A 12,359-nucleotide genomic window follows, 5' to 3' on the forward strand; every position below is an offset into this window, starting at 1 on the left:
AAATCAAGTAACTATTTTGGAATTCAATTCTTAGCTCCACAAGGGGTAATCATCACTTAAATTTCTGGAAAATGGCTTCTGCATATGAAAGTAGGCCAGATTTTTCTTGGCTGAGTTTCCCAAAGACACAATTTGGCTAGAAATTAAATGAATAAAATGATCAATTTGTATAACTAGTTATGAACACACTTGCAGAAAAATAGAGTGTATATACTATCAACCAAAGGCACAATCTTTGACTAAATTGTCACTAATTAGTTCAGCTAACACTTGCTTTAGATAACACAAACCAATTTCTCACAAGCATCCAAAAAAAAAACTCTTCAGTTTCACACCACAGCTGTTGTGCATACAATTCATCAAATAAAGAAAGCAAGGACATGTCTCATGTGGTTCATACCATGGTAGCATATCCATTTCATAGTATGAATTACTACATTCATAACATGTTTTCTTTTTTTCAGTTAAACGTGACTCCCATTGAATTATGAAACAAACATGTCATATGACTTGTGCAAACTGCCACCATGGGTTTACATTTTGTAAAACAAGTCCAGTGTTAGTACTGACTTGCTAGAGTGTCTCCTGCAGTCCTGTTTATTATCACTTCACTCAACACACAAAAATAATTTCCTGATGTGCTTATCACTGTCAAAATGTTCAGAAGTTATTCAAATACTTAAACCCTTCAGATACCACAAGCTTATTGGGTAGTATTTTTATGTTTTATATCCATACTCCTATTGGCTGAAAAATTTAAAAACCTACAAATAATTTAACCTTTTCACACAACTTTGTACTTTTAAGTCCCTTCACCCCAGCCTCATCATGCTAAGAAATACTGTTCTTGATAAACTTCTATTTGCAAATACTAGTTTCTGTTCAGGACACAATTTCTGCTGCAATCAACCTTTTTGTAAACCCATCATTGGCACAAGGTTTTCATGCCAAGAATGTTTTTTCACTTAATATATTTTATACCATTATCATTTAATGTATTTGCATGAAAAAATCCTTGTTTTCAGCTCATTAAGTTTGTCATTACATGTATTTGCTATTCTCGTCATACTTCTTACTGTGGTTTGTTTCCTAATAACTTCTTATATTATGTACACTTAGTACAGTGTGCATTAATAGTTGTGCAGTATTATTCATGTTAAGAACAGTCTCTACTTCCACAAGGACATATTCTCTTCTTCTTTGGAAACACATGGCTGTGCCAGTTTAATTTTTTCATTTATAATGAAGAGAAAAACAGTAGTGTGATGTGATGATAAATGGCAGCTCTTGTCAATGTTAGGGAGGTATTAGGTGGTGGTAGGAATTATGATAAACCTGAGAACACCTGCCCAAGGGCAATGGCTTTTATGAATTAGGATTAGGTTTATCTCAAAACAACATAGCTTAAATAAAATATAAATAAATTTCTTTCAATAAAATCCAGGAAGGCAGTCCTCAGCTGGTATGCTGGTTCCATGATCATCAGAGCCTACGCTCTTTCTTAATTGCTCTTGCACTCTCTCTGTTTCCTCCTTGTGGTACAAGATGATTGCTCTAGCCATTATATCCACATTCTATCCAACAATAAAGAGAATAGGGAAGAAGAAGGCATGCGCCCTCCCTTTGGGAACTTCCCAGAGGTTTCGTACACCCCTTTCACTGACATCCTATTGGCCAGAGCTCCTGGTCACACTTAACTGTCAAGGAAGCTGGGTCTGTATTCCAGGTGCCCGTGTGCTCAGCCAAAAACTGGAAGTTCTATTACTATTCACAAGAAGACATACTGTGGAACAACCAACAGTCTATGATATATGACTACTCAGCTCCAGCTAACTTATGCCATGTGGGAAGGTGGGCCTATTGTGGCTAGAAATGCTAATTATTGAAGAGAAATAAAATCCGCAATTTTATGTGAAATTGTATTTTAGATGTTGACAAGCAATTCAAAACATTTTCATAGCCTAAACAACTCTTGTAAATCCAATAAATCCTGAGATTGGAAAGATTTTTACTCACTAAGGAAACAGTTTTACCAGCTCAAATTAGTCCACTGGTTTATTCATTCACAGGTTGAGCACCGACTAAGTGCCAGTGAATAAAACAGAACAAATCCTTGCCTATGCTCAAACATTTCCGTTGAGAGTGGATGTTATTAGCATGCCTTTAAAGTTGTGCCTGCAGAGATGGATGTGTAATAGGAAGGATGTAGTCTTTAAAAAATGACAGTACAGGGCCTCATACTGAAGTAGAGGAAAAAGACAATAAATAAATATGAAATAAGATATATTATTGAAAAGTGCAAAGGAGAGAAAAGTAATGGGAAGTAGGGGAAGGGAAAAGCATTAAAATTTTAGGTAGAACATCCCAGAAAAGCCTTATTGAAAAAGGTGAATTTTAAGTAATGACCTGAAGGAAGTGAGGGACCTACCTATGCGGATCTCTGGGAAAAGAACATTCCAGACAAAGGGAATATCAAATGCAAAGGCTCTGAGACAGAAGCACAGTGGCATGTCCAAGGATCAGCAAGAAAGCCAAATGGAGAAGGATAATTAGGGAGATAATGGCAAGAGATTATGTCAAGAAGGACCTTGAAGCTATCTGTAGGAGAGATGAGAAGCCACTGGAAAGTTTTGAGGAGAGGAGAAGCATAATTTGACTTAGGAATGAACAAGATCACTTTGATGTCAGTGTGGGGATTGGCTGAAGGGGAAAGCTATAGTCTGAATATTTGTGTCCCCCACTAAATCCATATGTTGAAACCCAATCACCAATGTATTAGGAGGGAGGGCCTTTAGGAGATGATTAAGTTGTGGGTGCAGAACCCCAGAGAGCTGCCTTGCCCCCTTCCATCATGTGAGAACACAACAAGAAGGTGCCATCTATGAACCAAACAGCCAGCCCTCACCAGACACCAAATCTGACAGCACCTTGATCTTTGACTTCTCAGCTTCCAGAACGGTAAGAAGTAAATTTCTGTTGTTTATTAGCTACCCAGTTAAGTATATTTTGTTATAGCAGCCCGATGGGACTAAGTCAGGCAGAACAAACAGAATCAAAGAAACCAGTTAGGAGGCTACTGAAATAATCCAAGCAAGACATGATGGTGGCAGTACTAAGACGGTGGCAATGAGGTGGTGAGAAGAGGTTTTAGATATATTTTGAGGGCAGAGTTGGCAGAGAGGAAGAGAATTGTCAAGGATGACACCAAGGTTTTTAGCCTGAGCAACCAAAAGAATAGTGTTGCCAGTAAGTGAGATGAAGAAGACTACAGGGGAGGGGGAAACATCAGAGGTCCTGTTTGGACATTTAAGTTTGAAATACAAATTTTACATCCAAGGCAAGAGGCCCAGTAGGCAACTAGATATACAGGTCTGGAGTTCAGAAAAAGAGATAACAGGCTGAAGATACACATTCGAGAGTCATAACTATATAGATGGCATTTAAGCCTTGTCTTACTCAGATCACCCAAGGAATAAGTATAGATAGATGAAAAAAGAAGACCAAGGACTGAACCTCGGGGCACTCCAACATTTAGGGGTTGGGGGCTGAGGGGGAAATTACTGAAGAGCCTGAGAAAGAATTTCCAGAAAATGGAGAAGAGCCAAGCAAGCATGGTGTCCTGGAAGTTAAGTGAAGATAGCATTTCAAGAAGACAGTAATCAACTGTGTCAAATGATGTTGATGGACCAGCTGAGGACTAAGAAGTCACCGTTGGCTCATGCTCTCAGCAACTACATCAGCTCCTAGTCCTGGAAGAGGAGGAGTGCGTTTCTCCAGAAATTTTTTCCCTGCCAGAATCAGTTGGAACCAGGAGTTTTCTCTTTAGTGTTCCTTTGGCACAGTATGTTCATCTATAGTGTATCCTTTAATTATTCAACAAAAATGTATTATTATTATTTGCCAAGTACTACTTTAAACTGGCAGGGATTTTTTTTAAAGTCAAAAATCCTTTCTCATGGAGCTTTCATTTTAATTAGGGTGTGTGTGGAGGGGGACAGAAAATAAAAAATATCTAAAAAAAAATTGGTATAGTATGTTAGGTGATAAGGGATATGTAGAAAATGCAGGGACGGTATAGAGAATACGAAGAGTTTTTGTTTTAAATAGTGTGCTCAGAAAAGGCCTCTCTGAGCAAAGACTGAAAGGACATAAGAGAGCAAGCCATGTGGGTACCTGAGAGAAGAGCATTCCAGGGAGAAGGTACAAGCACATAAGTCCCGAGGCGAGAACAAGCCTGCCATGTTCAAGGGATAGCAAGGAAATCTGTACTACATCAGAGTAAGTGGAAAGGGAGAATATTAGGAAATAAGAATGAGAGGTAATTGAGAGAGGTGGCAAATCACAAAAGGTCTTGTAGGCCATTGAAAAGATTTCTTGCTTATTCTCTGAAACCAAAGGAAAGCTTGGAGGATGTCAATGAAAAAGAAGCCAAACTCTGCAAAATAATTTAAAGGGGTTCATTCTGAGCCGAATTTGAGGACCATGGCCCAGAGCCACACCCAAGAAGACATGAACAAGTGAACTCGCTGTGGTTAGGTTACAGTTTGGTTTCATACATTTCAGGGAGACAGGAATTATACGTAAAGTCATAAATCAATACATGGAAGGAATACATTGGTTTGGCCTGAAAAGGCGGGACATCTCAAAGTGGGGCTTACAGGTTACAGGTGGGTTTAAAGACTCTTTGATTTGTAATCGGTTAAAGAAATGAAGCTTTGTTTAAAGGCTCAGAATGTTTTAAGTTAGGATAAGGAAGTCTGATAATCAGAGACAAACCACCAGATTTATCCCCAGACTGAAGTGATTTGTTATGTAAATTGAGGACCTGCACGTTTGTCTTGCATAGCCTTAGGTCTTGTTAATAAGTTACAAAGGATATCTCCAAGAAGGGAGGGGGCATGGTGAGGCATGTCTAACCTCCTTTCTCATGACCAGAAACTCAGTTTTAGGGTAGCCCCTTGGCCAAGAGGAGGTCCATTCAGTCAGCTGGGAGGGGGGAGCCTTAAGATTTTATTTTAGTTCGCAAGGTTTTCGAGCAGAATAACCTGAGACACTCTGGTCACCGTTTTGATAATAGACTCCAGGAGTGGTGGGCACAACAGAAGCAGGGAGCTGGTCAAGAGGCTATTCTAATAATCAAGATAGAGTTAGGAAAAGTAGTCCATTAAGGAAGAATGCCAAAGAAGTTGCCAGGTCTTACCTAGCAAATATCAAAGAGAGGCCTGAGGAAGAGCTAACCATTGCCTGCTTTTTTTCAGGGTAAGACTATGAATCCTTTACTGAGAGCACTATCCTATCATATCTGTTGAGGCAGGCTAATTGTTGTAACAGATGCACTACAAAATTTCAGAGGCTTAATGCAATATAAATTTGTTTATAATTCATATATGATCCTGCTTCCCCAAATGGTAATTCGAGAACTCAGAATCCCTTCCATCTTGTAACTCCACCACATTCAACATATAAGGCTTCTTTCAGGTTGATATAAGAGAAAGCATAAAGGATATTGCTTGGTAAGTGTGAATGAGCCAGGCTTGGAAGTGACAAGCAACACCTGGCCAGATTCCATTGGCCAGAACCCATGTGGCCACACCTAAACTGTAAGGAAGGCTGGGAGGTATAATCCAGCTGTGTGCCCAGGAGGAAGAGCAAACATCTGGTGAATAGCTGGTTATTGTCTGCTACAAGTGTGAATTGGCTTGCTCTTCATGTCTACCTGTCTGTCACCAAAACATTCTGAGTCCCCTTTCTTCAATGCACCAACAGCTAATACATTTACAGATTCTAAGTTATAAAAAGCTGGCTATTTGTGTGCCCACCACTGTTTTCACTTACTTCCCATAACTCTTCTCTTAAGCTTTTTGAATAAGTCTAATTTTTCCTCATCTAGTCTAGAAGAAAGCAGCTGAAATAGATGAACTGTAACTAAATGACTAACAAACTTTGCTTTTGGGAATACAAATCACAACTCCTCCACCCTGATTTCCTAGAGTGCTTTATCAGCACAATATCTTTATCACTTCAAAATAGACAGGGAACTCATTTTGAATGCATTAAAATGGATATATAAAACCAAAAACAACAGAGATGAAAGATGTCTTCTTTTAAATTACATCAATTTGCAGAATCAGCTATTGATGATCTGTGCCAAAGAAAAAGAAACATGAATAATATAAAGCAATTTATAATTTCTTTACTTCACTTAGGAGTTCAGTCACTGATACGTATAGACCCATCTCCTCTCAGTCTGATTTTCAGAGCTGGCCTCCACTGTCATCTATGCCAAATGATCTGTAAACATTGATTAACTGACTACAGATTACATCCATAGCATAAATCATTTTGAAAATATACCTTAAACTATAAAATAAAAACATTTCAATAATAATTCAAAACATGCACTTCAAACAAAGGCTACGTTCTTTGGACAAGTAAAGACAATTTGACCAATAGTCTTGTATGCAACCAAGGTTCACATACATTGTTTAATAAACATATCCCTTGGTGCTTCTTTCCGCTTACTTACTACAATTTTATTACAGTAACAGTGCCATCATCTGAATGCTTGTGTCCTCCTAAATTCATATGTTGAAACCTAATCACAAATGTGATGATATTAGCAGCTGGGGGCCTCTGGGAGGTGATCATGAGGGTAGAGCCCTCATGAATAGGGGTAGTGCTCTTATAAAAGTAGCCCCAGAGTGCCCCATGTGAGAACACAGTAAGAAGGAGCCGCCTATAAACCAGTAAAAGGGGCCTCACTAGACACTGAATCTTGATCTTAGACTTCCCAGCCTCTAGAACTATGAGAAATAAATTTCTGCTATCTATAAGCTACATAGTTTATAATATTTTGAATATTTTGTTATAGAAGCTTGATCAGATTAAGACAAATAGTCTTTGGGAAATATCCAAAAACTACAAAAAATTTTAAGAGCAGGGCGTGGTGGTGCATGTCTGTATCCCAGCTACTAGGGAGACTAAGGCAGGAGGAGTCAGGATTTCAAGGCCATAGTGTGCTATGATAGCACCTGTGAATAGCCACTGCATTGTAGTCTAGCCTGGGCAACATAGTGAGACCCCATCTCTTAAAAATTTTTTTGTAACACAGAGTATCATATAATATGTAAAATCTAATGTGTAAATCTAATGTTTTTACAAAATCTTATGTCATAACCTATTAATAAAAGTGTCCATAGTTTCTTCTCTTACCCCCAATTGATAGGCTTTTCTCAAAAATGTACCCATTATTCAAGGGAGTAATTATCCTGAATCTGTAAGATATTAAATAAGTTATCTCTTCAATAGAAGGTGTTTCTAGGAAATAAAAGTAAAATATACAATCTAGAAAAACAGACATGAAACTGATCAAGATTCTTTCCACTGACTATTTCATAGCCACCCAAATTAAGGCTGGACCACTATTGGAGGGGCCCAAAAATCTGTGTTTTTTAACATTTATGCTCAGTGATTATTAAAATCAGACACATTTGGCAAATACTAACCTAGTACAAATGAAATTCCTCCAAGAATATAGAGCCTCCATTTGCTGAATTGTTATGTAAACCTATGAGGTACAGTGGACATCAGATTACTATCATTACATAAAACTTAGAGTAAAACACAATGCAAAAAACTTATGAGTAATGTATTGTGCAAGTAACATATAGTGTATGATAAAATATTTTTAAAAATCATAAGAGTTAAATAAAGTTTTATAATGTAAATGTTTTTATGTTTTCTTGTTTATTGTATTTTTTCAATTAAACCATTAAAATGTAGCTTTTCTTGATGGTAGATTATTTACTTATTCAATAAGAGACAAATTGTGATAGTACTATTTGCTTAAAGTTGCTTTGGCTATATGGGGTCTTCTCTGGTTTCATATGAAGCATAGAATTTTCTAGATTTGCAAACAATGATGATGGTATCTTAATAGGGATTATGTTGTATCTGTAGATCACTTTGGGTAGTACAGACACTTTAACAATGTTGAGTCTGCCTATCCATGAGCATGATATATTTTTCCATCTGTTTACATTCTCTGCTATTTCCTTCCTCAGTGTTTTGTAGTTCTCCTTGTAGAGGTCTTTCACCCTCTTAGTTAAATACATTCTAAGGTATTTTAGTTTCTTTGTTGCTATTGTGATCACAAGGCATCAATTTTCCAGACTTCAAGCTATACTATTAATACAAGGCTATAGTAACCAAAACAGCATGGTACTAGCACAACAACAGAGATATAGACCAATGGATCAGAACAGAGAACCCAGATATAAAACCATCCTCCTATTGCCATCTCATCTTTGACAAAGCAGACAAAAACATACACTGGGGGAAATAATCCCTATCCCTATTCAGTAAATGGTGTTGGGAGAATTGGATAGCCACATGTAGAAGACTGAAACAGGATCCGCACCTCTCACCAGTCACAAAAATCAACACACGATGGATAGCTGACTTAAACCTAAGGCATGAAACTATAAGAATTCTTGAAGAAAATGTTGGAAAAACTCACAGATATCAGCATAGGCAAAGAATTTATGAAGGAGACCCCAAAAGCAATCATAGCAACAATGAAAATAAATGGGACCTGGTCAAATTAAAAAGCTTCTGCACAGTCAAGGAAAAAATTATTAGAGCAAATAGACAACCTATAGAATACAATAAAATATTTGCATGCTATGTATCTGACAAAGGACTAATACCTAGAATCTATAAAAAATTCAAGCAAATCAGTAAGAAAAAAATCAAATAACCCCATTAAAAAGTGGGCAAAAGACATGAACAGAAACTTCAAAAGAAGACTAATGGCCAATAAACATGAAAAAGTCCTAAACATCTCTACTCGTCAAGGAAATGCAAATCAAAACCATAATGAGATATCATTTAACTCCAATGAGAATGGCTTTTATCAAAAAGTCCCAAAACAACAATTGCTAGCATGCATGTGGACAGATAGGAATACTCATACACTGTTGGGGGAACTGCAGTCAATTTCTATGGAAAGTAATGTGGAGATACCTCAAAGAACTAAAAGTAGACCTACCATTTGATTCAGCAATCCCACTACCGGGTATTTACTCAAAGGAAAAAAAGACATACTACAAGAAAGACACCTGCACTCGAATGTTTATAGCAGCACGGTTCACAATTGCAAAGATGTGGAAACAACCCAAGTGCTCATCAATACATGAGTGGATTAATAAAATGTGGTATATGTATACCATGGAGTTCTATTCAGCCACATACACACACACAAAAAATGGTGAACTAATACCTCTTGTATTAACCTGGATGGAACTGGAAACCATTCTTCTAAGTGAAGCATCACAAGAATGGAAAAACAAACACCGCATGTACTCACCATTAAATTGGAACTAACTGATCAACACTTACACGCACATATGGAAATAACCTTCATGGGAAATCAAGCAGGAGGGAGGAGAGAGGAGGAGATGGGTAAATTCACACTTAACAGGTACAATGCACACTATCCGGGGGATGGGTACACTTATAACTTTGACTCAAATGGTACAAAAGCAATGTATGTAACCAGAAAGTCTGTACCCCCATAATATTCTGAAATAAAATTTTTAAAAAATTATGATAATAGTTCTAGCTATTAATATTTGAAAAGCAGTTTATCATGACATGTAAGACATGAGAATGTTAATTAAATATTATGTTATATTTGGACCTCACAGGACTTTGTGATATCAAGATAAATTGATCAAATAAACTTTTGGACATTATAGTTGGCATAGATATTATGACATTTGAAGTCAGATCAAAGTTAGTCTCGTGATCATAGTGGCAATCCTTCACAGGTAAAAGCCATTTTTATGTACATTTTCAAGTGATTAGAGTTTATAGGCAGATAATTATGATACTGATTATTATAATAATTTAAGGGATGTTCCCATTCCATGTCTCACTTATATCCTATCATGGAGATATAAATTTTACACACAGCTTAGGTACCTGAACAGAAGGATTACCAAAAAGATACCTGAACAGAAGGATTACCAAAAAGCAAATGACTTGTATGAGACTCACAGTTTGCATTTCAATGCCAAAAAAAGAAAAAGATGAAGCCATTAAGCCTAGCAGGCTATAGACACATTGCTGTAAAGAAACAAGATGTGGGAATGGTTGGTAGTCAAAGCACGTATCACATTGCAATCATATTCTTCCTCTGACAATGTCAAAGATATTATTTAAATATATATGAAATAAACATAGGACAACATTTTAAAGCATTTAAATAGCAAACTCACACAAATACTTCCCGCAAGTTTCCTAAATTCCTTTTCACCATCTATATGCTTATTTAGCATATACTGTTTATAGGCTACTATCCTAGGCACCAAGGATGCCAAGAAAGATTAGACAAAATCCCTGCCCTTAAGGATTTCATAATTTAGTTGGGGAGGCAATGATAAATATCAGAAGAGATAGGTTACATAATGTAAAGCATTTCTCAAAGTGCGGCTCTCTCAACAACCGTATCAGAATCATATAGAGTGTGTGTTAAAATATAGATTCCTTGGGTCACTCTCCAGACTTATTAAATCAGCCTCTCTGGAAATACACTTTTAGGAACCTGCATTTTAACAATATCTGATATGGTTTGGATGTTTGGCCCCTCCAAATCCCATGCTGAAATTTGATCCCCAGTGTTGAATGTGAGGCCTTGTGGGAGGTGTTTGGGTCATGAGGGCAGATCCCTCATGAAGGGCTTGGTGCATGAGGGAGTTCTCACTTTATTATTAGTTAATATTAGTTAACAGGAGAGCTAGCTGTTTAACAAAGCCTGGTGCCACCTCCTCGCTCTCTTGCTCCTTCCTTTGCCATGAGATGCGCCTGCTCCCCCTTCCCCTTCTGCTTTATTGGAAGCTCCCTGAAGCCCTCACCAGAAGCAGATGCTGATGCAATGCTTCTTGTATAGTCTGCAGAACAATGAGCAAATAAACCTCTTTTCTTTATAAATTACCAGCCTCAGGTATTTCTTTATAGCAGTGAAAAATGGGCTAACACAACATCCCAATGATTCTGACTCTCAATAAAGTTTGAAAATCACCAAAAACACTCTACAGACAAATTACTAAAAGCAGAGTTTAGCAGAGACAAAGGATATACAATCATTACACAAAAATTAACATTCTTATATTTATAATTACAAAATGTAATTTAAAAATACATAACATTTATAATAGCAGCAATAATTATAAGGTTCCTAGAAATAAGTCTAATAAAATATGTAAAAGACCAATACAGAGAAAATTAAAACTGTATTGAAAGACAGAGAAGATTTACACAAATGGAGAAATAATATGTTCATGGATGGGTCACCTCAATATCATAAAGATGACAAATCATCCCTAAGTAACTTTAAGGCAATTCGAATCAAAAACCTACCATAGCTTTTCATGAAAGAAAGAAAGAAGAAAAGAAAAGAAAGGAAAGGGAGGGAAGGAAAGAGAGAGGAAGAAAGGAAAGAAAAAAGGAAGGGAGGGAGGAAAGAAAGAAGGTATCTGAAGATACGAAATGTTGGCAAGGATTTAGGGAAATGGGAACTATTTTACATTGTGGTGGGAGTGTGAGTTAGTACCAATTAGGAATGTAAGTCAGTCAGTGTTATGGACTGAATGTTCGTGTACCCTCCCTCCCCAAATTCATATCTGAAGCCCTAACAATGTGATGGTATTTACAGATGGGGCCTTTGGGAGGTAATTAGGTTTATGAGGTCATAGGAACCTCATGATGAGATTAATGCCCTTATAAGAAGAGGTAGAGCGCAATCTCTTGCCAAGGAAAGGCCACATGAGCACATATTTGAGAAGGTGGCCATCTGCAAACCAGGAAGAGGGTCTTCACCCAGAACCCAGCCATGCTGGCACCATGACCTTGGACTTCTAGCCTCCAGAACTGTGTGAAAATAAATGTCTATTGTTTAAGCCACCAGTCTTTGGCATGGTATTTTGTTCTAGCAGTCCAAGCTAAGACAGTCAGAGTCCTCACCCTACGAGCAATAGGAACAAACTCTGGGCTGGGCACAGTGGTTCATGCCTGTAATCCTAGCACTCTGGGAGGCCAAGGTGGGAGGATCGTCCGAGGTCAGGAGTTCAAGACCAACCTGAGCAAAAGCAAGAGCGAGACCCTGTGCCTACGAAAAACAGAAAAATTAGCATGCACCTGTAGTCCCAGCTACTTGGGAGGCTGAGGCAGGAGGATCACTTGAGCCCAGGAGTTTGAGGTTGCTGTGAGCTAGGCTGACACCACAGCACTCTAGCCTGGGCAACAGAACAAGACTGTCTCAAAAAAAAAAAAAAAAAACAAAAACTCTGGCTAATTTA

This window comes from Propithecus coquereli, unplaced genomic scaffold (genome assembly GCF_000956105.1).
Source record: "Propithecus coquereli isolate 6110/MARCELLA unplaced genomic scaffold, Pcoq_1.0 Scaffold9, whole genome shotgun sequence".
NCBI lineage: Eukaryota > Metazoa > Chordata > Mammalia > Primates > Indriidae > Propithecus > Propithecus coquereli.